The sequence below is a fragment of the Carcharhinus amblyrhynchos genome, chromosome 21 (assembly GCF_965287045.1).
Source record: "Carcharhinus amblyrhynchos chromosome 21, sCarAmb.v2.hapA, whole genome shotgun sequence".
Classification (NCBI taxonomy): domain Eukaryota; kingdom Metazoa; phylum Chordata; class Chondrichthyes; order Carcharhiniformes; family Carcharhinidae; genus Carcharhinus; species Carcharhinus amblyrhynchos.
Genome location: NC_137344.1, coordinates 17,147,449 through 17,171,514, shown reverse-complemented (window position 1 = coordinate 17,171,514; position 24,066 = coordinate 17,147,449). Strand labels below are relative to the sequence as shown.

At 43.1% G+C, this 24,066-nt stretch overlaps 1 long non-coding RNA gene across 1 annotated transcript in view; it reads left to right on the top strand.

Annotated features, from left to right (window-relative positions):
- LOC145356664 (uncharacterized) overlaps positions 1-24,066 on the top strand; it is a 245,085-nt gene that overhangs the window by 18,643 nt on the left and 202,376 nt on the right. The gene's annotated exons all lie outside the window — the stretch shown is intronic.

The window sequence follows — 24,066 nt, the reverse complement described above, 5'->3', positions numbered from 1 at the left end:
TATTGTTACAGGTGCCAATGTTAAATATTTCATGGAAGTGCTGAGTCAGAGTGTGTTCAAGTCTTGGGTCTGTGATTGGGACATGGAATCTGATTGGAAGTTGATGGTGTTTATTCTAATTCCCTTTAGTCCCGTCCCGTGCCATAAAGATGCAGATACTCGCATGTCTATGAATGTATGAATTTAAGCTGCTGATTTCATCTGCTCCAACAAGAACACAGGAACTTTGCATTTCATTTAGACTATAACACGAATGCGTAAAGCATATTTGGATTACTGATGAGATGACTCAACATTCTCACTTCTACCCTTTGAACTGGACTTGGAGCACTCCAGTGCAATAAGTGGATTTCTTGTCGAGAGGCTAACATGAGTTTCATGTGTGTTAGCTGCTGGTTGTTGCAAAACAGTTAATCAGTATCCCTGCTCCCAATGAAACTTTAAACAGATCTGTGAAGCAGTGACGGAAAACCACCTCAATTTTTTCTCTAATTACTTTTTAGAGGGAAGATTGCTTAGGCTTTTTTTAAAAAAAAACTTCATTCTAGTTTATGCAAGCCAACAAAAGGGTTTAGTGTTTCTTTAAAAGCTTTCTGTTAAGTTTTAAAGGTTAAGTTTATTTATTACAGTCACAGGTAGGTTTACATTAACACTGCAATGAAGTTACTGTGCCTTAGTTGGAATTTTTCAGCCATAACTGCCTGCTTACAAAGTTTAAAGTTTATTTATTAGTCACAAATAGGGCAGCAATGAAGTCACTGTGAAAATCCCCTAGTTGTCACACTCCGTCACCTGTCGGGTACTCTGAGAAAGAACTTAGTACGGCCAATGCACCTAACCAGCACATCTTTGGACAGTAATGATATGTTTGTTTTGTTCAATGGACTTTTACTACAGATACTCCAAAGATGTGCAAGTTGGGTTGATTGGCCATGATAAATTGCCCCTCAGTATCAGGGGGATTAGCAGGGTAAATATGTGGGGTTACAAAGGATAGAGCCTGTGTCGGTTTGTTGTTGGTGCAGCTTCGGTGGGCTGAATGGCCACCTTCTGCACTGTAGGGATTCTGTGATTTTTCAGTATTGCATCGGTCAGGTAATCCATCACTACAATGCCTACAGTCACGGTCAGAGGTTAATTCCGATTGTGTCTCAAAACAATTTCTTCCGCCTCACCCTTCTGCTGACTTGCTTTCCTTGCTGTTTGGAAGATTTCCAGTGAAGTCGGTGCTTACTGAATTTCTGCTGTGTGTGTTTTTTTTTAAAATCATGCTTTCGCCCTGAAATTGTCAAAGTTAAAACGCTTGGGAAGTAATCCCATCAGCTACTCTGAAAGTGGCACTCCATTACCTCCTGCCCCTTAAGCCAGTGCAGCTTCTCCGTCACATAGCCTTCCTCTGTTCAATGTGGATTAGAAAGCGATCCACAGTTTTGTACAGGAAACCAGTTAATTTAATCAGGAATTTGTGGATTTAGCTGCTGTTGATGTTGGCTTTGTTAGGATGTTGCTATTTAGTGGTAGCTGAAGCATAATGTCACTTAACCCATTTCAGAAGCCTCTTTGCATGCGGAACTCCTGGTCCTACTAGACCTTTTCTCAAAAGGCACATTATTCAACTTTGTGCTTAGTAAGTAAAAGTGGTGTTTTTTATGAAGGGGATCATTCTGAATCACAGTATATAGGTGCAGTGTTGATGGACTTTTTAAATGATGCATTATGCTTGACCGCATCACTCCCTTGACATTTGTCCGACCCACAGTTTGACCTACTTGGCATTATCTATGATGTGTCCTTCTGGTTTTCTGTTGGTGGATTGGAGAAGAGAGAGAGAGAGAATTGAACAGGAAAGCAAGGAGCAAAAAGAAGTGGCAGCTTAAGTTCACCGTATCCTTCAATCCACACTTAGACCTAGCAATCTGCTAAACCGCAGGCCAGCAGGGATTCGGTTAGTGCTGCACATGGCTGCCTGTCAAAGCTTCACATCATTCACTGCCCGTGCTTTCAAAGCTGCTGTGTGCAATGTATAGAAGTGGGGTGAAAGGATGGTTCAGAGGGTTGTGATGTTGCTCAATCCCAGTGAGGATAAGTGTAGCAATGCTGAACAGAAATTACAAAGCAACTAAGCAAAGTTAGCTGAAGGAAACTGTCCCATTTGTATATCTGTTTCTCAATAATAGCAGGTCAAGTATCTTATGTTGCTCTGAAGAGGGAGATGCGAAGATAACTTCTTGCTCAATCCTTTTATTTTTAAAGACACTGATGCACAGATAGGAAAGTTTACTAAGTTTGTCTTATCTTCAAGCATGCTTAAATGGCGAAATATTTCTCATTTCAGATGTAATGAACAAGAAACAGTCATCTCTCTTTTAGCAGTGTGAACAACTCTATTATTAGGAAGAGGCAAAGAAATATTCCAGCTGTGTTTGAGTGTGTTCATTTGGTTCTCCATACTATTAGGTGGCAATATTAGACAATCAGAACACAGCTCCGACTCTGTTCATTTGTTTACTCCTTGGCAATGTGTTTCTTGGAGATTCTTCCCTTTGATACTTTGTTCAGGAGCCTTCACGCATCCTTTTGCAAGACGTAGGATGAGTCTAACACTTGTTTAAAACATCTTCCAGACAAGTCCTGACTGTAAAGTATGATCAGTTGTGGTATTTCGTTGGAGCACAATTCCAGGGTCACTTTGACCGAGTCATCTTTCTTCATGTCTAAAGGATTGATTTTTTTTTTATTACTTAAGCCTGATTTACACAATAAGTCAATGTGCAGATTTGTTTCTGTTGATGGGGGAAGATCCAGTATCATCTTCATATGAGGCAACAGGAGGGAGTTCTTTCACTTCCATCAACTCCACTTTTTAAGTAACAAGAAGAGTGACCTCATAAGAACACTAACCAAATGTGGAGGTCTGCAATAATAAGCTTGATTTTATTCATGCATGTGTTAGAGGTTTGTCATCCCTATACTTTCCCAGCTGAGATTGGGGCTCACACATGGGACTAGTCCCTCTTGCCTCAGAATTGAAAGTGGTTGAATTTGAGGGACAGCTAGATATCTTTCTCCGGCTTTCATTTTGCTTCAATAAATGTTGCATATTTCAAAGCTTTGAATTGAACAGAAATGATTTGTGTGTTTGTGTGTGTGTCCTTTGCATATCTAATTGGTGCTACCCATGTCCATTTTTGATGGCAATGGTAGAGGTGTAGTCAGCGACCAACTAGCGCAGGAAGATTATTTTATTCAACAGCATGTATTATGCTCATGCTATTTATTAGTGTCACAAGTAGGCTCACCTTAACACTGCAATGAAGTTACTGTGAAAATCCCCTAGTAGCCACACTCTGGTGCCTGTTCAGATACACTGAGGGAGAATTTAGCACGGCCAGTGCACCTAACCAGCAAGTCTTATGGACTGTTGGAGGAAACTGAAGCACCTGGAGAAAGCCCGCACAGACACCGGGAGAATATGCAGTCCCCGCACAGACAGTGAATCGAACACGGGTCCCTGGCACTGTGAAGCAGCAGTGCTAACCATTGCACCTCTATATATTATGTTCATTACATGAGTAATTCTTTTTGTTAAATCTCAGATTTTAAAATAAATCCCATCATGTAAAACACATTAATTAGGAACGTGAAGCTGCTGCTTGCGTATTGGACAAGGGATAAATAGCAAATCATCCAGCAATTGCCTGTAACCTGAGTGATCTCAATAATAGTCATTGATTTTTTTAAGGATATGTGGTTAACCTGAGTCTTGGTGAAGCATGAATTGACAATAAGCCCTGGCAGACAGGGAACGGGAGACTAAAGACTTGGAGAGGACACAGGCTGCCCAAGTTAAAGCTGGGTTCACATCAGTGACTTTTGATACTGTCATTTACCCAGGCCACTTCAGCACTTATTCCAACTCCCTCCTACTCTTCCAGTGCTATCGTCAGTGCTTGATATTGAAAAAGGGAGGATGAAGGTGTTCCACTTAAATCAAGTTTTTTTTATTGTTTTGTTTTAAAGTGAGGAACCTTGCTCTTTTATAAAGCTGTGCGTTATGATGTGAGCTTTGCTGGATACATTCCCCTTCAGCAATGCTTCTATTCATCCAGCTCCTGTGTGATTGATGTTTGTGTATCAAAGCATTATCAGGAGGAATTTGAGGAACTGTGTGGGAGATGATTTAGGAATTTAAATCAGGTAATTGTGCATAAAGATTGCCAGCTCAGAATTGTATAATTGAATAAGGAAAATTGATGTGGAACAGGAGCCATAGATTTCTAATATTGCACCTTAAGTGTCAACAGTCAGCTGTTCTGCCAGTAAATTGCGTTAAAGTAGAAATGAAACAGCATCGCGACAGGCAGTTTCTTTTCAACTGGTGAATTGGGAAGATGATAGTTGAAAAACCAAGAATGCAATAGAAGTAATAACTCTGTGGCATAGTAGCACAGTGGTTAGCGCTGCTGCCTCAGAGCGCCAGGGACCTTGGTTCAATTCCAGCATTGAGTCATTCTGTGTGGAGTTTGCGCGTTCTCCCTGTGACTGTGTGGGTTTCTTCCAGGTGCTCCGGTTTCCTTCCACAGTCCAAAGATGTGCAGATTAGGTTGATTGGCCATGCTAACTTACTCCTTAGTGTCCGGGGAATTAGCAGGGTAAATAGGTGGGGTTACGGGGACAGGGCCTGAGTTGGATTGTTGTCGGTGAAGGTTCAATGGGCCGACTGGCCTTCTTCTGCACTGTAGGATTCGATGAAATGTAGTAGGTTAGATGGTTTGCCATTGTAAATGCGTGGGGTTACAGGTAATAGGGTGGGGGAGAGGGCCTGGGTAGGATACTCTATCAGAGAGCCACTGGAGACTTGATGGGCTGAATGGCCTCCTTCTACACTGTAGGGATTCTAGGAAGCTCTTATCAAAAAAAGAAATACAACAAAATTGCTTGAATTATTCTTTATTTTCCACAAGTTCAAATTTGCTATCCAAAATGCTGTTCAAAAACAAAGCAAAGACGTCCAGAAGTTTATGAAAGGTGCAAGAAATATTACTAATCCTGCCATTTACAGCAGCGATCCCTGGATTTTTAAAGTGCCTCAAGGCTTTTCTCTTGGAGGCTGTGGTTATGTGATTTAAGCAGGTTCCCCAATTGATCACTGTTGGCTGAAAAGACTTTGTGAACAGGCTTGGTGTGCACCTGTGCACACAACTTGTTGAAACTTTTTATGATTGATAACAAAACAGTGAATGCTCGCTCTTGTTTGGAAGTCCTACCCTGGCCGCCTGTCTGGTGTATCAGTAGAACATTTTGAGAGCCCAAATCTCTCTGAGAAGGACACAAGGACAGTGAAGATAACTGGAATTTGCTTTTTGCATAATGTATTAAAGGTGAAGTCCCCATAGTCCCAGATGACTAGAGGCTATTTCCCCTTTGAGCTGGTGATCTTAACCTGAACATCACCGCACCTGAGGCGATGGCCAAACATTGAGAAGGCCATTCTCCATGAATAACCTGAGCCGGTACAGATGTTGAACCCGACATAATGTGAAGCACGAGTCTTCTCGTTTTCCACCGGTTAATTTCTCGATTTGAAAATGTGCATTTAAGGGGTTGTTGACATGTGAGAGGTCCAGTGTTTTTAAAAAGTAATTTTCGAGTGGATACATTTTAAATGCTTATAATTATTTTATTCATTGCTGCACTATTAGTTTGTTCAAATGGGTGGCAGTTTCTCGAAGAGGTATGCTCTTTGAATTCGCAAAATGTTTCTGAATAAAAGCTCGGAGTTAGGAATATTTTACCAGAAGATTCTGCTTCGGTATAACTATTTGCAGAGCTATAAGGTAAAGGAGCAAGTCAGAAAAGGTCAAACTTGTTTTGTTTTAATCTTTTCCTTTCGTGTTGCCATAAAAAGTCATGCTGCAAAGAGATGGACAGTGAAGAGACAGAGTTGCTGTTCCGTACTCTCTCTGTTTATTTATTAAAGTGTGGTATGCGAGGGAGCAATTTACTCACCTGTCTGCAGTGGCGTGTAAAAATATTACTTATTTACTTTACATGAACTGATCATCTTTTTATTCATTCATGGGATGTGGGTGTCGCTGGCAAGGCCAATATTTATGACCAATCCCCTATTGACCTCAAAGGGATCTTTCAGCAGCTGCTTTGCAAATTTGCAACATGTTTTTCCTGGTCCCTTGCGAATGTGCTCGGTGACCAGAATGGCTATCATATCACAGAACCATAGAATCCCTGCAGTGCAGAGAGGCCATTTGGCCCATGGAGCCTGCACTGATGACAATCCTACCCCCTAACCCCATGTTTTTACCCTGCTAATCCCTCTGACACTAAGGGGGATTATGATTAATCAACCTAATCCACACATTTTTGGAGGGAATACATGGAAGCATATTAGCAATGCATTCCTCATAATGTAGTTCTTTTCATGAAGATGCTTCATACCTTTTTCTATCGTTTGGAACTAGTAGGTCGAAACAAGGCTAAATGTTCTCGTGTGCTGACCTTCCCAGTCTGTTATAATCTGGTCTTCTTTTCCTTGTCTGTTTGCGTCTGTCCTGTCCCTTGTCTTTGAAAGTGTTGACTCTACACCAAATCCAGTTGGGCACTGATTGCCCCCTTACACTTACCTTATTCGATTGATCATTATTTATATCTGACCCTTGATGGTTAGTCTCTTACTATGTATTTTAGCCCTGGGGACCATTCGACCCAGGCCAAATTCTGGTCTTGCCCAAAGCCCATAAATCTACATATTCAGATTCATTAGATAATCAGGCATCAGTTGTTCACATCACTTGTAGCATCTTGATATCAATGGACTGAGGTCATTTAACTTATCACAGGTTTATAACTGAATGATGGCACTTCCTTGCCTATTTAGCTCTTTATGGAAGCATGGTGGCACAGTGATTAGCATAGCTGCCTCATAGTTCTAGTGACCAGGGTTCAATTCTGGCTTTGGATGACTGTGTGAAGTTTGCATGTTCTCCACGTGTCTGCATGGGTTCCCTCTGGGTGCTCCGATTTCCTCCCACAGTCCAAAGATGTATAGGTTGGGTAGATTGGCCATGCTAAATTGATCCTTACAGTCCCAAGATGTATAGGTTAGATGGATTAGCCATGATAAAATGTGTGGGGTTACAGGAATAGAATGGGGGAGAGGGTCTGGGTAAGATACTCTGTCAGAGAGTCGGCGCAGACTCGATGGGCCAAATGGCCTTTTCTGCACTGTAGGAATTCTCTGATTCTTCTATAACTCATTGATTCATTGGTCAGAGTCAGAGTGGATAACTATTGGCAAAACCATTGGATTGTTTTTATTTGTTGGCCTTCGACTTGCAATGTTGTAATTTTGGAGGGAGACAGGGAACAGCACAGGAATTTGGCCTTACAAAATAATAGCGTAAAAATGAATAATATTATGATACACATTCATTTCCTATAACTGGTTGGCAAAACAAGTTAATTTTGGACACTTGAACTGTCCTATCCCACTTCTACTTGCCAAACTAAAACCAGGAATGTTTTTCGTCATAAAACCAACTGGGGAGGGATTCCAGTTTGTGCACTAACGCTGTCCTAATCGGTGAAGTGGACTCACTTCAGTCTAACACTGCACTGTAGTGTCAGTACAAAGGTCCATGAGAACTTCTTCCACATAATATTAATGGGTCAATGACTTTCTATGAAGGGATAAATTAAAAGTGACTCAAAATAGTCAGACCTTTGTATGACATGTTTTTCCAGATAATATAGATAGCAATTTAAAATAAGCAACAAATTAATGCAGAGTCATTGTCACATCTGTATCAGTTGTTGCCCCTTTTTTTTTTGAAGCACTTTAAACTGATTTTCATGACTTCTTTCAGTGTCTTTTATTCAACAAAACAGATATATTCATAATCCCACGTTGAACTTAGCCCCCTATCAGCAGCTGTGTGAGGGTGCAGAGAACATCAGGCCAGATCCTGCATGTTCTGCTCACTGACCTGGAGGTACATGTTGTGTCTGACCTGTCATCTGTACTGATGCATGGTGCTCCTCATTCTGGCCATTGCACAACATGGACTGTGCTTCTTTATGGAGGATGAGAATCTGACATTGAATTTATCTTCTGGCTGGATTACAAAGCATGTTGCTGAGTGACTCTATAAGGCTTTATCTCTCTCTCTCTCTCTCTGTCTTTCTCTCGCTCTCTCTTTCTCACACATGCTCTTTTTCTCTCTCTTTCTCTCCTCTGCACTAGCTCCCTACACACACACACACACACACACACACACACACACACACACACACACACACCACCCCCCCCCCCCGCCCGGAACTCTACATCTTGCCTAATACAGAATCTGTGCGGGTGAGGGTCTGACAATCTCCGTTGACTTTGGGTGGAAATTTTGGTCTCTCCCAAACGAAGCCATAAAATCCCACCCATAATGTCATGGAATTCTTACAGTGCAGAAAGAAGCCATTCTGCCCACCGAATCTGCAACAATCCCACGCAGGCTCTATCCCCATAACCCACATATTTACCCTGTTAACCCTCCTGACACTGGGACAATTTTAAATTGTCCCCTAGCAACCTAACCTACACATCTTTGGAGCATCCAGAGGAAACCCAAGCAGACACGGAAATATTTTAAATAAATTTATATTATGTATTAATCTCCTTGAGGTGTTGTCCAAACTCTACATGGGTTTGACTAAGCACCAAAACTGCACTGCACCTCCAGTGACCATCCCTGAATGACTGCAAGCAATGATAAATTGTTACGTTATTCACCCAGTTTCACAGCTATCACAATTCTTTCACTGCTCAATGTCTGTAAACACTTGAGAAGAAATCATTGAACTGTAAACAGGAAGCCAGGGTGAAGTGCATTGTTGTGCCTTGAACCATGGCTTGGAGTAACAGCATAGTTACCTGCAGCTTCCTGTTTGTGGACTTTTTTTAAAGAGAGTTCCTTAAATTTCCTCTCCAGGTTTGGTTTCTGGGGCAGCCTGTACTGCCACTTGCTGGCTGCTGTAGCATTTTGCATAGATTTTGCATCTTTCATTTCATTCAGTTTGTGCTGCCAATGCTAGCAAGCAGAAAGATGGGCATAATACGGGGAAGGATACTGTGAGAAGGATTGCCTTGATGATGCAGTGTGTTTATACAGTCCTGAGTGTCTCCTGCCAGAGGCATGATTACAAAAGCAATCTGCAATTGGGCATCTGTGAAAGCATAGAACTGTCTTGAAATAAAGAGAGAGGATTCCACCTTCCCTGCAATTGGTATTTTTAAGAACTCATTTACAGGGCGTGAGAGTCGTTGGCTGGCCAGCATTTATTGCCCATCCCTAGTTAGCCTGCAGAAGGTGCTGTTGAGCTGCCGCCTTGAAATGTTGCAGTCCGTGTGATGTAGGTATACCCACAGTGTTGTTAGGAAGGGAATTCCAGGATTTTGATCCAGTGACAGTGAAGAAATGGCGATATACTTCTGAGTTAGGGTGGTGAGTGACTTGGAGGGGAATCCAGGTGTTCCCAGGTATCTGCCGATCTTGTTCTCGGTGGGCGTGATCATGGGTTTGGAAGATGCTGCCGAAGGAACCTTGGTGAGTTCCCGCAGTGCAGCTTGAAGATGATACACACTGTGTTGCCACTGTTTCTCAGTGGAGGTCAGTGAGCATTCTCTTCACTGGAGTTTTATTGGAAAAGGTCTCATTTGTATTTTCTCCAGCTGAGGTGATTTCACCAGCCTTTTTTTAAAAAAAGAGCTACGCAACTAATTAGCTTAGTGGCTTAAATCATGCAGCTTCTGATAATGTTGTCATGTATACAGGTAATTCCAATTTTAACTGGGACAAGTATGACAGGTGTTTGTGTAAGAAAAGGGGGGAAGAAATTGAATTTTTTTAGCTTCATAATTGATAATCAAATAAGGCATCTCTGTTCCCAAGACTAATTTTGACTCTTTCTTCCCTTGAACTGAACTACCTTTTAGAACCTTAGCCTTGTCCCTTTTTGAAGTGAGCTGTAAGTAAAGGCAAACTGTGCACTCGCCTACCTAACCTCGTTTTGACAGTACAAATCATAATTGTTTTCCTAGCTTTCTCCCTGAGTCTTTTCTACAGCCTGTCCCCAAACAGGCTTTGAAGGACAAAGGCTCCTTTGTTTTAAGGTAGTGTTAAAAGGCTCCTGTCTTTGGGACCAGGTGGTCCAGTGGACAGAGCCTTGAGCCAGCATTCCCAGTCCCACTGCTCCTCCAGAAAGAAAACTATATTCATAAAGCACCCTCTGGAGATTGCTTAAGAGTTTGGGATCCAGGATCTTTGATGACTAATAGTAAATTTATTTTGGCATATGCAGCTTTGTTTTCTCGCTGTTTCAGTTCTTTGTACCTTCCCGGCTGTCCCGTCCAGCTGGTTCGTGCCTTGTGCTGTCTTTTGCTTAAGAGACTTTAAACTGTCCCCCCACCCCCCGCAACCCCATCTGTCTTCTCGTACAGACATAAGAGATCCCAAGGCACCACACTGAAGAAGAGCAGAGGTGTTTGCCAATATCTGTCTCTCTTCCGATGTTACAAAAACAGAGCAGTTGATCACTGTCAGCAGTGCGGTTTGTGAGAGCCTCCTGCGTCTGGATTAACTGCTACATTCCCTATGTTGCAACAGTATTTCATTGGCTGTAAAGTGCTTTGGGGAAATGTTTAGGGTGCATAAGGTACAGGGACGGCATAGTGGCACAACAGTTAGCACTGCTGCCTCACAGCACCAAAAAACTTTAAAAAAAACTTTAATAACTGTTTGTTCTTGTATATTTTATTACAGCAGCATGGTGACACAGTGGTTAGCACTGATGCCTCACAGTGCCAGGGACTCGGGTTCAATTCCTGACTTGGGTCACTGCACGTTCTGCATAGGTTCCTCCTGGTGCTCTGGTTTCCTCCCACAGTCTGAAAGATGTGCTAGTTAGGCACATTGGCCGTGCTAAATTTGCCCTCAGTGTAGGCACCAGAGTGTGGCAACTAGACGATTACCACAGTAACTTCATTGCGGTGTTAATGTAAGCCTACTTGTGACACTAATAAATAAATTTAAAAAAAAATCAGTGGGGAGCAGGTATGTTTTAAATTGTATTGGGTTTAATGCTGTGTTCACAAGAGAGAAAGAGACCTTCATTTTGTTGTGATCTTCTAGCTGAAAAATTGCTGTCCAGCAGCACATAACAGCAAGTGCTCATTAGCTTCGACCTTGTGTGCATAAGATGTAAGATTTTGTTTTCAGCATTACATTTCTACCGTGTGTTGTATGATTTGGTGGCTTTGTTATCCACTCTTCACAAGAATATATGTTTGAAAGCAAATGAAAATAAAACGAATGGGGAGATAATGTCGTAGTGGCACTGTCACTGGACTAGTAACCCAGAGACCCAGGGTATTGCGCTGGGGACCTGGGTTCAGATCCTACCATGGCAGATGGTGAAATTTTGAATTCAATTCAATAAAAATCTGGAATTAAGTCTAATATTGGCCATGAAACTGTTATCAGTTATGGGAAAAATCCACTTCATTCACTAATGTCCCAGAAGGAAGGAAATCTGCCATCCTTACCCAGTTTGGCCTACGTGTGACTCTCGATCCATAGCAACGAGGTTGACTTTTGACTGCCAATGGGTTATAAATGTTGGCACAGCCAGTGGCGCCCACATCTCATGGACAAATAAAAAATTCCAATAAAGTTGGAAAAAGTTTTAATTCCAGTCTAGGATGCACCTTTTTTTTGTTTTGTGTAAAGTTTTAATGTAAATATGGCAATCAGTCATGTTTACTTTTGTTACTCTTCACTATATTTAGTTATTTGTGTCTTCGCCTATCTGAGTATATCAGGAGTCTATAGCCTGTATTTTATGACCTGGCTCGGGTGAGGCTCATAAAATCCTGCCCAGGTCAATGAAGAATTCCGTCCTGTAAGCCTCGCCTGCCCTGATTCAGGTGCGGGCATGCCAGTAAAATTCTAGCTGATGTAAAGCAGCACTATAGGGCTCAAACTGAATGATTGATTGTTTTAGAGAGAGGTTGGGGAGATGTGTAGAGACTATTTCATGTACACTGAAGTGGGTTCTAATGGTTCAGGCTTTGTACTTTCCTCTTTTTGTTGTTACGATGCATCCAAAGCTTATTGTCCCCGGCCCTCAAACATAAAGGGAGGCAGAACTTTGATCTATTTTGGGGTATGCACTTTTATCGATGTTTTAGAAATCCTGAGTCTAGTTTGACCACTTGGTTGTATTTTTTGTGATTGACTCTGACTCTGTACTGATGCCAGTAACACCTCATTCACTAATAACTAACTGTTCACAATTCCGAAACAAATTGGTTAGTATTGACAACAATGTGACTGAGAGCATAGATCATACTACAGTCCCCTAAATTCTCAATTATTCTCAAGTACTTCATGTTCCAATGCTTTAGCAGGCTGATTGGAGGCAATTTATGGCTCCCATTGAGTTGAAATATTTTTACAAGGACACGTACACTGAAGCACAGAAAATGGAACATTGAACACTCCAGAACCAGTGTCCACCTGCCTCACTGACCTCTGGGACATGTGCTGCATTCAGTGAGGTTGAGTGCATGGAATTAACTGCACTCATTCCCAAAAAACAATGCTCTGTTCACCCACACATATCCAGGATTATCTGAAACAGATGTAGAGAAAAGTGATGTGCAAATCACTGCGGATGCTGGAATTTGAAACCAAAAGAGAAAATGCTGACAAATCTCAGGTGGTCTGGCAGAAGAGCTGACATTTGATAGGTTTGACAAAGGGTCATCTAGATTCAAAATGTCAGCTCTTTTCTCTTTTCTTACAGATACTGCCAGACCTGCTGGGATTTTCAGGCGTTTTCTCTTTTGGTTGCAACTTCTTTTGGTCCTGAGACTGTTTGTTTGTGTCTGAATATTCCCGTCTCACTGATTTAAACCATACAAATACTTTTAAAAAAGTAATTTTGGCACAGTGAGTGCCATTAGCCATCTTTTACCACTGCCAGGATTGGATTTCAGGTGGCCAATTTGTTCCATTCCAGCCTGCAAGCCCTATTTTTCAATTTAAGAAGGCAGCTATTTTTTTAAAATGATCGTCACCTTGGTGATATCCAAAGAACAGTACAGCACAGGAACAGGCCCTTCGGCCCTCCAACCTGCACCAATCACGTTGTCCTTTTTCGACCAACCTCTTGTTCAAAGCGTTTGTGTGTGTGTGTGTGTGTGTGTGTGTGTGTGTGTGTGTCTTAATGTAATTATTTAAGTTTGAAGCTACATTTGGAGACATGAGGTTTTTTTTTAAAATCACTCTCAATCCTTTAGGATATGTCATACTTCTGTCCCTCCTTGCTAAATTTTTCGTTAAATAGTTAACTATGTCGGAGAAATTCATTTTTACCCCTTGGGCTACAACATTTCCAGCCTATGTTGGATTTGAATTACACATTGGAGAGTTCCACATCTTTCATGCAGTGGGACTGAGATTTATGCCAACCTTATACTACAGTCGAGGACCGACTGGAGTCACTCGCACTGACCAGCTTGGGGTCTCCTCATCCAACGTAAAAGCTCCTCCATCGCATCCTATCTCTGTCCGTTGCTGCTGTTGACTGGATAGAGTGTCAATTTAAATCTGAGTTTCATGCTGTCTTTTTTTTTAAAAAAAAAGAATCAGCTCAGGTTGTATCCAGTTACAAAACCATCCCAGTTCTGGGGCAGGGGTGTCTTCTCCCTTTTCTGGAAGACGTGGCAAACACATAAGTGAGAGTCTTGAGCATGTGTGCATCATTGAATGTGAACAGCTAAGGCAAGTACTAAACAAAATTTGTGGTGATATTGTACAGTTCAGCCTTATTTTCATATCATAGAATCCCTACAGTGTAGAAGGAGACCATTCGGCCCATTAAGTCTGCACCGACTTGCCGACAGAACATCTTACCCTGGCCCTATCTACATAACCCCACATACTTACCCCGCTAATTCCCCAAACTGTGGGACACTAGGGGATAATTTAGCATGGCCAATCCACCTAACCTGCATATCTTTGGACTATGAACAGGAATAAATGCTATTTTACTCCTGTTTGATGACATTAAAGTTTGTAATGGCTAATGGCAGGGTGGGTGATGCATTGTAATTTTCATGGTTTGTGTTTATACCGTGAAGCTTTTACAAAAAACAACTTTGAAATCAGTACTTGCTTTGCATAGAACTCACATTTATTGACATCGGGAAGATCTAGGTTTTCTGAGTTAGAATCCTAGAATCCTGAAATCCTGACAGTGCAGAAGGAAACCATTTGGCTCATCGAGTCTGCATTGACCACAATCCCACCCAGGCTCTATCTTCATAACCTCATGCATTTACCTTAGCTAGTCCTCCTGACACTAAGGGAGAATTTAGTGTGGCTAAATCATCCCTAGCAATCCACCTAACCCACACACCTTTGGACTGTGGGAGGAAACTGGACCACCCAGAGGAAACCCATGCAGACGTGGGAGAATGTGCAAACTCTGCACAGGCAGTGATCCAATTGGGAATTGAACTTGGGTCCCTGGCGCTGTGAGGCAGCCGTGCTAACCACTGTGCCACCTTGGGAGACAGTGTGAAGAACAGGCCTTTACATAATTTCAGGTACACAATAAAATTACAAGTAAGAACTGAAAATAAAGATGGGCTTGCATTTATAGTGCCGTTCGTGACTTCTGGACATCCCATGGTGTTTTACAATCAATGAAGCATTTTGTAAGTGCAAACACATGTTTCCACAAACAGTGATGTTGTAACAGTGGGAGAGTCTGTTTTTCATGAAAGGATTACAAATGCGATGTGTATGATTCTTTATATTTTGGAACAATTTCTTAAATTTATGGTAGAATGGAAATGTGAAGGGATCATGTGACCTGTTGTGAATTCAGCCTGCAATAACCTGGGGAGCTTGGTTGATAAAGGTGATGGGGCGTAGAACGGGGTGGAGAAGGTTGTTTTACTGGGAAGCAAGTGTAAGATGTTCACACCTGGGGCACGTAGACTATTAGTTACCAGGTTTCACGGGGACATCATAGGAATGTCAGGTTTTATAAATGTTCATACTTTCATCTGTCTGTTTAATTTTTGAGCTAGATTTGAATTGGGAGTCCAAAGGAAAGGTCATTAGCATTTCTATCTGGATACAAGACCGATGTGATGCTCATTGCCTAGGGATTGGACTTTAGGCAGGGATTGTCAATAGCATGCTGTTCTAGGATGGGATTGCAGGTTTTCCTGCATATTCTTGAACCCCACAAGCACAGTCAGCCTGCACAAATCTCAGAAGGAGCTGCTATTCAATACACTCTGATTGAAGAGAACAATTTAATGAGGGTTTAAACAAGGCTGGGGGATTCATCTATGAGCTAGAGGGGAGAATCTCCAGGGTAACCCTCACTCTGAAATTCACTTAAGGATCAGGCTAGAAAAGGGAAAATGTAGCTAAGAATAGCTGTGGACTCTTTTCTGGAGAATGAATTGTCAGCTTAAGGGACAAAGTGTAACTGTAGAGTGACTGGAAATTCAAATTAGTTTTTTCAAGTTATTAGCCTTTATGCGGATTGTAACAGTGCTGATTGAGGGCTCAATGTTGGCCAGGTTGCCAGGGATAATTCCCTGCACTTCTTTGAAATAATGCTGTTGGGATCTTTTATATCCACCCGAGAAGGCAAACTGGATCTCTGTTTAGAGACCCATCTGAAAGATGGCACTTCTGACAGAACTGTACTCCCTCTGCACTGCATTGGAGTGTCAGATTAGACTCTTGAGCTCCAGTGTCTAGAGTGGAACTTCAACTTTTGACTCACCAGCAGAGCATGGTTTGGTCTCTTTCCACAACAGGTGGTGATAGTGAATGTCACAACATATTGAGAAGGGTGGCTCAGGAGAAGCCATGGAACTTGATTCTTCAATGTACTTACAGAATCGGGAATAATCTGGCCTCATATACTGTAACTGGATATCCGCACACACTCAGACTGGAGCTTATTTCTGCCAAGAGGAATTTACAGCTTCTGGAGATGATAAAGCCAGCGTATCTTATTCCAATTAATAGTCCATCAGAAACCAGACAACTCTAACTAGCATGTCTAATTTGCTTACCTCCGTCTGTCTGTCTGTCTGTCTGTCTGCCTGCCTTTGTCTAGCTATCTCTCTCTCTCTCTCTCTCTCTCCCTCTGTGTCTCTCACTGTCTGTCTGTCTGTCTGTCTGTCTCTCTCTCTCTCTCTCTCTCTCTCCCTCTGTCATTTAAATCCTCACCTACCATTTGCTGAATCCAATGAATTAATTTATTTTAACATCAGAAAATAGCCCATTCTGCAAACTTTAAATGATTGAGAACTTACCATCTATCTCGGTGCGGAGAGAATAAATTGGGAGACTGGAGGGTGGGAATTTTAACTGCTTGAATATTTCCACAGCATAGAGAATGTTTCTTGATTTTTTTTTTAAAAATTTATTCAGCCCTTGGAGCAAGTTCAATCCAGCCCAGGGAGAGAGGTTGCAGTAACTTTGTGCTCCGAAATGGTGTCAATCTGCCATTTGCAACATAAAACTTGTGCTTCTCTTTACTTCGATAAAACACTTGCTCCAAGTACTCCCTGAATGACAAATGTTCTAGCAATCTTTTGCTTTAGACCTTGCCCATTGGAAACGCCTTTAAGTTTAAAAGTTTATTTATTAGTGTCACAAGAAAGGATGACATTAACACCACAATTAAGTTAGTGTGAAAATCCCCATGTCGCAACACTCTGGCACCTGTTCGGGTACACTGAGGGAGAATTTAGCATGGCCAATGCACCCAACCAGCACATCTAGTAGGGCGGGCATGGTAGCACAGTGGTTAACACTGCTGCTTCACGGCTCCAGGGACCTGGGTTCAATTCCTGGCTTGGGTCACTGTCTGTGTGGAGTTTGCACGTTCTCCATGTGTCTACGTGGGGTTTTCTCTGGGTACTCCGGTTTCCTCCCACAGTCCAAAGATGTGCAGGTTATGTTGATTGGACGTGCTAAAATTGCCCCTTAGTGTCCTGAGATGCGTTAGGATAGATAGGTTAGAGGGATTAGTGGGTAAAATGTTTAGGGATATGAGGGTTGGGTGGGATTGTGGTCAGTGCAGACTTGATGGGCCAAATGGCCTCTTTCTGTACTGTAGGATTTCTATGATTCTTTCTTTCTATGTCTTTTGGACTGTGGGAGGAAACTGGAGGACCCGGAGGAGACCCACTCAGACACAGGGAGAACGTGCAAATTCCACACAGACAGTGACCCAAGCCGGGAATCGAACCCCGGCACCTGGTGCTGTGGGGCTGCAGTGCTAACCACTGTGCCACCTCTGTACACTCAGTTTTCCAACACCATCTACCCCTCCTTAACAACATCAGCAAACAAAAATCTGTCAGTATGGAACACTGTAAATTAGGATTGCAGGAGAAAGGGAAAGCAATGATGCTTGTCTCTTTACTGAACTTGGAGGGAGGGTATCGAGGTCCACCATGTATTGTTTTATCCTGCCTGAGATGAGCAGACTTGCTGTGTATTAGTGATGGAGAGACTGGACTTGTGGCTGCCTTCTGGCTCCTTTCTAAATGCCATCCTAATTTCACTTGCAGGCCAAATAATGATGGCAAACTGGTTAGAATTTGTGCCTCTCCAGCTTGTTTAAGCAAACTGTGGCTTAATGTCACATTCCTGTGCTCGGAGGACAGCTTTCCCCGAAAACCTTTTTTTTGGGAGGATGGCAAGGACACAGTTGCCACGGTGACTGAGACCCGAGGCCTTGGCGGGTTGGACGATGATGATTGTGCTGCTTTGGTAACCCTTTTGTGTCGCGAAGGTATGAAATTAACACAAGGAGCAATTTCTGCAGGCGAGCTTCGATGACAGCTCCACTTGTGACCTTTTTGTTTGTCTTAGAAGCTGTGCAGTTTTACAACCATCAGCCCAATCACAGAAAAAAGGTTACCCTTGGAGAAAGTGATTGAAGTGGCTGCCAGGCAATTTATGTTGGTGTGGGGAGGGGGGGTGCTGTGGGACAGTTGGTGGAGGGGCTGTGTGATGTAAGTGAAGAGAACCAAGTCTCTAAGTTGGCTTGTTTATTTATTAGTGTTACCAGTAGGCTTACCTTGGCACGGCAATGAAGTTACTGTGAAAATCCCCTACTCTCCACACCCCGGTGCCTGTTCAGGTACGCTGAGGGAGAATTTACCATGGCCAATGCACCTAACCAGCGCATCTTTCAGACTGTGGGAGGAAACCGGAGCACCCAGAGGAAACCCACGGGGAGAAAGTGCAGACTTTGTACAGATAGAGACCTAAGCCAGGAATTGAACCTGGGTCCCTGGCACTGTGAGGCAGCTGGGAATCGAACCCGGGTCCTTGGCGCTGTGAGGCAGCTGGGAATCGAACCCGGGTCCCTGGCGCTGTGAGGCAGCTGGGAATTGAACCCAGGTCCCTGGTGCTGTGAGGCAGCTGGGAATCAAACCCAGGTCCCTGGTGCTGTGAGACAGCAGTGCTAACCACTGTGCCACCCTGTTTATAGGTTATTCAACACTTGTATTGGATCTGAGGTGGAAGCAGTGACGGTTTCCTTCACAGAGCCCAGGTTACAATTGCTCCTGAATGTTAGATCAATCAAAAAGTTTTTGTTTGCAGATGTTCTTGAGGAGGGGTAGATGGTGTTGGAATACAGATTGCCCATGATCTAATTGAATGGTGCAATAGGCTGGATGACCAGTTCCCATTCCTGTTCTGCAGTTGTCCAGACATTATTGAAGCCTAGGCTTCCTGTTCATCATTACTCGAACATCAGCAGAGAGCTGTAATGTGATGAGAAAATTGAGGCTTTCAGGCCTCACCTTCCACAGCCACAAGTAATATTGCTCAGTATTCAAAAAACTCGGTACTTGAGTCTGGAATGAACTGGGCGTGCCTAAAATATAATATACAAGGTCTTTCTTTTTTGTCTGTGTGTGTGTGTGTGTGTGTGTGTGTGTGTGTGTGTGTGTGTGTGTGTGTGTGTGTGTGTGTGTGTGTGTCTCTCTCTGTCTCTGACTTTCAACTTGCCCCCTTCAAACTTCCCAGGCCTGGGAGGCTGACACACACTGCTGCTTAGTGGGAACGGGCTGCACCCTCACTGGTCTAAACCCATCAAACGGAAACCTGTCTGCATCATTCCACCCGGCAAAGTTACACATTGTTCAAACATTGGGCGGTTGCTGAGGAGATTAGACAGAGCTGGGAAAGAAAGAACAAAGAGAAGGTGGGCAGTCTTTAGGAGAAGAATGCACAGTGTGTTTTTATGTCAGAGATGTGTGTGTTCTTTTTTAAATGTAAGAGGGCTTGTAGTTTGCAGTGAAATGCAGTTCTCACAACATCGCAATGTGTCCGGCCCCATATTCTGAAAGGTTAGATACTCTTGAAACAAAGATTTGTTTTTTAACATTTTATTTATTTTTATAGTGAGGATATTGAGTTTTAAGTTTATTTATTAGTTTCGCAAGTAGGCTCACATTAACACTGCAATGAAGTTACTGTGAAAATCTCCTGGATGCCAGACTCCTGCACCTGTTCAGGTACGCCGAGGGAGAATTTAGCACGGCCAGTTTTAGGTACTGTGAGTGTGGAAGGAATCGGTGCACCCGGAGGAAGCCCACGCAGACACAGGGAGAACGTGCGGACTCTGCACAGACAGTGACTCAAGCTGGGAATCCAGCCCGGGTCCCTAGTGCTGTGAACCACTGTGCCACCACGCTGCTCACTGGTTAGACTGGCGTTTTATTGTTGATTCGTAATTGCTTTGAGCAGGTGATGGGAGAACTTCTTAAGCTTTGATATTCCTGTGTGATGATGCCTGTCATGACTCGATACGACTTGAGTTGGCCATTTTCGATGAGTTAACCTCACTGTTGGGGGAGTGGAGTCACATGTAGCCCAGACTTGGTAAAGGACATTACTGACATTTCTATAAAAGGACATTACTGAACCAGTGGTGATTTTAAATACAATCTAGCAACTTGGTGGATTGAGCTGTTTGAACTGAATCCAATTCCATGTTGAGTATCAACTCTCCAGCAATTGCAATCAAGAACTTATGGATTGGTATTTTAATGGTGAATGTCATACAGTGCAGGGGCTGTGTGTGTATAAATGAAGGATATGTACATTACCTTTCCAAGTGAACTTAACAAAGGTCAGGTGCGTAATTTGTCACAGTTCCCTGTAAGAGGAAGGAACGATGCTATTCATCTGACCTTTGCTTAAGGTAATGTGCATATCCTTCATTCAGTGTGTGTGTTCAAACGGATGTCTATAGGCTTTCTCGAATTTTAAATGCTGTGGAATTGTAGGTGGCTTGAGTCCGCTGTGGATGAGTAATTGGATTCACTGGGCTTCGGTTTGGATGGGGAATGCATTGATTTGAAAGGTACCATCCAGTTATCCAGCCTGTGAAGACATATTGTTGACTTCTTATTAAAGCCGAAAGCATGCACAGTGTGGATTTATTTCACTTGCCTGTTGCAGATCTTCATGCACTTCTTATTTATTTATTGTGTGGATTTCCTCTGGGAGCTCCGGCTTCCTCCCACAGTCTGAAAGACGTGCTGGTTAAATGGATTGACCCAAACAGGCACCGGAGTGTGGTGACTGGGGAATTTCACAGTAACTTCATTGCAGTGTTAATGTAAGCCTTGTGACAAATAAATAAACTTTATTTTTATTTGTGTCAGAAGTAGGCTCACATTAATACTGCAGTGGAGTTACTGTGAAAATCCCCACACTCTGGCGCCTGTTTGGGTACATTGAGGGAGAACGTAGCATGGCCACTGCACCTAACCAGCACATCTTTCGGACTGTGGGAAGAAACCCACGCAAACATGGGGAGAATGTGCTGACTCTGCACAGGCAGTGACCCGGGTCCCTGGTGCTGTGAGGCAGCAGTGCTAACCACTGCGCTACCGTGTCGCCCATTGTTGCAAATTATGAAGAGAGTTTCTCAGAAGTAAAGCCAACTAATGGAGGGAGCTTGTCAATCGGGAAATGGCAGCTTAACATCGAAGTGAACCTCTGGCTGTCAGTCCATTTGACATTATGGAGATAATTTTATAATGTTGAGACTTGAGTGGTGTGCATTCCAGTACAGTGTGACATAGAAACTGACATTAAACTTCTGACACCTCTAACAAAATAGAAGTATAAAATATTTGTATAAAAACAAATCTGCAGGGCAAATTATTTAGAGGTGGAGATGCTTGGTAGATTTATGAGGTAATTGGATGCTTAGTAGGTACTACAGGAGGAAATGGATGGAGCGGCTGATGATGGATGCAGGTTGCTGATAGTTTAATCTGATGGTTTGAGCAGACTCTCTTGGTTCGGAGTAAAGCAGTATGCTCACCTTTTAACAAGTCTGTTATATTTGAATTGAGACTTTTTATTTCTCTGCATTTGGAAAATAGTATTTGGGTTTGGCAGTAAACAAAAGTAGCTTGTCCTCAAAAAAACACCAAATACAAATGTTTTTTATCAGATAGTAAAATTAATGCACTCGCTGAAATGTAGGTCGCTTTAGTGATTTGCATCCTGATGTTTTCTAATAATGTGGCAGGAATAATAAACCAAGTAACTACCCTCATACCCTCCCCAACTCCCAAAATTCTTAAGTTTATCGCTTACAATCTCCCTATTGAGTTTTCTGCACTTCCAAGGCACGTTGTGATTGACTAACCTAGAATCATAAAATCCCTCCAATGCAGAAGGAGGTCATTCAGCCCAGTGAGACGAAAATCCCACCCCAAGCCCTATCCCCACAACTCCATATATTTACCCCGCTAATACTCAAAACTACACATCCTGGGACTCTAAGGGGCAATTTAGCATGTCGAATTAACCTAACCCACATACCTTTTGGGCTGTAGGAGGAAATGGGAGCACACGGAGGAAACCCACTCAGACACGGGGAGAACTCCACACAGATAGTGACCCGAGCAGGGAATCACACCCATGTCCTTGGAGCTGGAACTTGATTGAGTTTCTTTGATAAGCTAACAGAGGAAGTTGCAAGAATAATGCAGTTAGGTGTGGCATAGATAAGGTGTTTGATCAAATGCTACTTTATAGAGAAAGTTGAAACCCATGGGATGGTGACAGTGTGGAGTTGGCTGAATGACGGGAAATGGAGAGCAGTGAGCGGTTAGAGAATGGAGGGAAGTTTTTATAGTTGGCTTCCCTGGGTGTGGCAACTGGAAACCTTGGCTTTCTCTTGATATGTCTGACCTGTCATTGGGCCCTACATGGGCTTAATGTCAAAATTTCCTCAGGGCACAGTGGCTGGCGGAATGGGCGGAAGCGTGGCAGATGACATTTAATGCAGAGAAGTGTGAAGTGATTCATTCTGATAGGAAGAGCAGTTAGACCCAGCGATTTACAGGGGGTGCAGGTACAGTGGAGACCTGGGAATCCACATGCAGAACTGTGGAAGATGGCAGTGAAGGTTGAAAATGGTTGAGAAAGCAAATGTGATCTGGGGCTTCATAAATAGAGGCAAGGAAGTATTGAAGAATATTCACAAAACGCTGGTTCAACCACAACTGGAATATTGGGGGGGGAATTCCCAGACGCCATGGCAATCGTAGCTGGCAGGGGAAGGGACCATGCGAAGGTACCTTTATGCTTGCCCAAAATGGGAAAATCCCATCCTGCTCATGGTTTTCCGCCACCTCATTATCATTTTCTTGTCTTGTGGTGAGTGCAGCTGGAAAATCCCGCCCAATTGTGTCCAGTTGAGAAGGATGTGAAGGCTTTAGTGCAGGAAAGATTCTGGAGAACGGTTTCAGCAGTGAAGGACTTCAATCATGTGGACAGATTGGAGAAGAGAGGCTGAGAGGAGGATTGAGATGAGGTATTCAAAATCAGGAGGAGGGGGGAGGTCGAGGAAGAAGGGTTCAGGTGATTGGTGGAAGTGCCAAAGGCAATCCGAGGACGAACGTTTGGTTTTTTTTAACACAGGATCTGGAATGCACTGTCTTGATAGTGTGGAGGGGGCCGATAGTGTTGTGGTTTTCAAATGGGAGCAGGACGAGTAGCCAGAGAAAGAATATCCTCAGGACTATAGGGAAAGGGGAGGGAAGTGGGACTAGCTGAGAACGACCATGGACGTAATGGCCCGAATGGCCTCGTTCTGTGCTGTGAACACTCTCTCCTATTTGAATTTTTTTCAAGTTCATACGTATATGAATCTGTTCAGTCTTATCAAACACTCCCCTCTGCTGGTCAACCAGTAGAAGCAACATGAGTGATAAGGCTGGGTAAGGATGAGTGAGTTGGGAACCTGGGAAATAAATGTGATGGAACACATCTTAATAGTTTTTGATGATGGGCCCACAGGTAAATTATGTAGATACTGAGACAGGACTTCATAGAAATTCAGTGGGGTCTATTGTGTTTAAACCTGTTTTTGTATTGTGACACCTCGGTTCATTTTTCTACAACCAACAGCCTGATCTCTGGAATGAGCAATGTCTGACTCCGACAGCAGGAGTTCTCAGGCAGACTCGCTGGTACGTTGCTGAAGGAGTGCTGCAGTGTCAGAAGTGTTGTCCTTTAAGACTGAGATGTTAAGGCCGTATTTGGTGTTGACGAGGCTAACTGGATTTTAAAGATTCCCCGTGTGTATCTCATGTTGGGCTTTGGAGTGTGGACTGCCCCTTTAAGCCTGTGATTGAGTACACACCTTCAGTAAATGGCTCCCAGTATTAAAGTGCTCAAGCCTACCTTGTGAGTCTTTAGGCCCCCCAAGAAAGGCTTTTGAATACTTTACTACTGGGAGCTGTTTATTGAAGGTGTGCACTCAATCACATTCAGATCGAAGACTGCCCTACAGGTCAGCCTTACTGGGCAGAGCTAAAAGCCCAGGGGTCACCTGACCCATACTCTTAAAGGGGCAATCCAAACCCCTACACACACATACACACATACATGATACCGTGGTGTGACC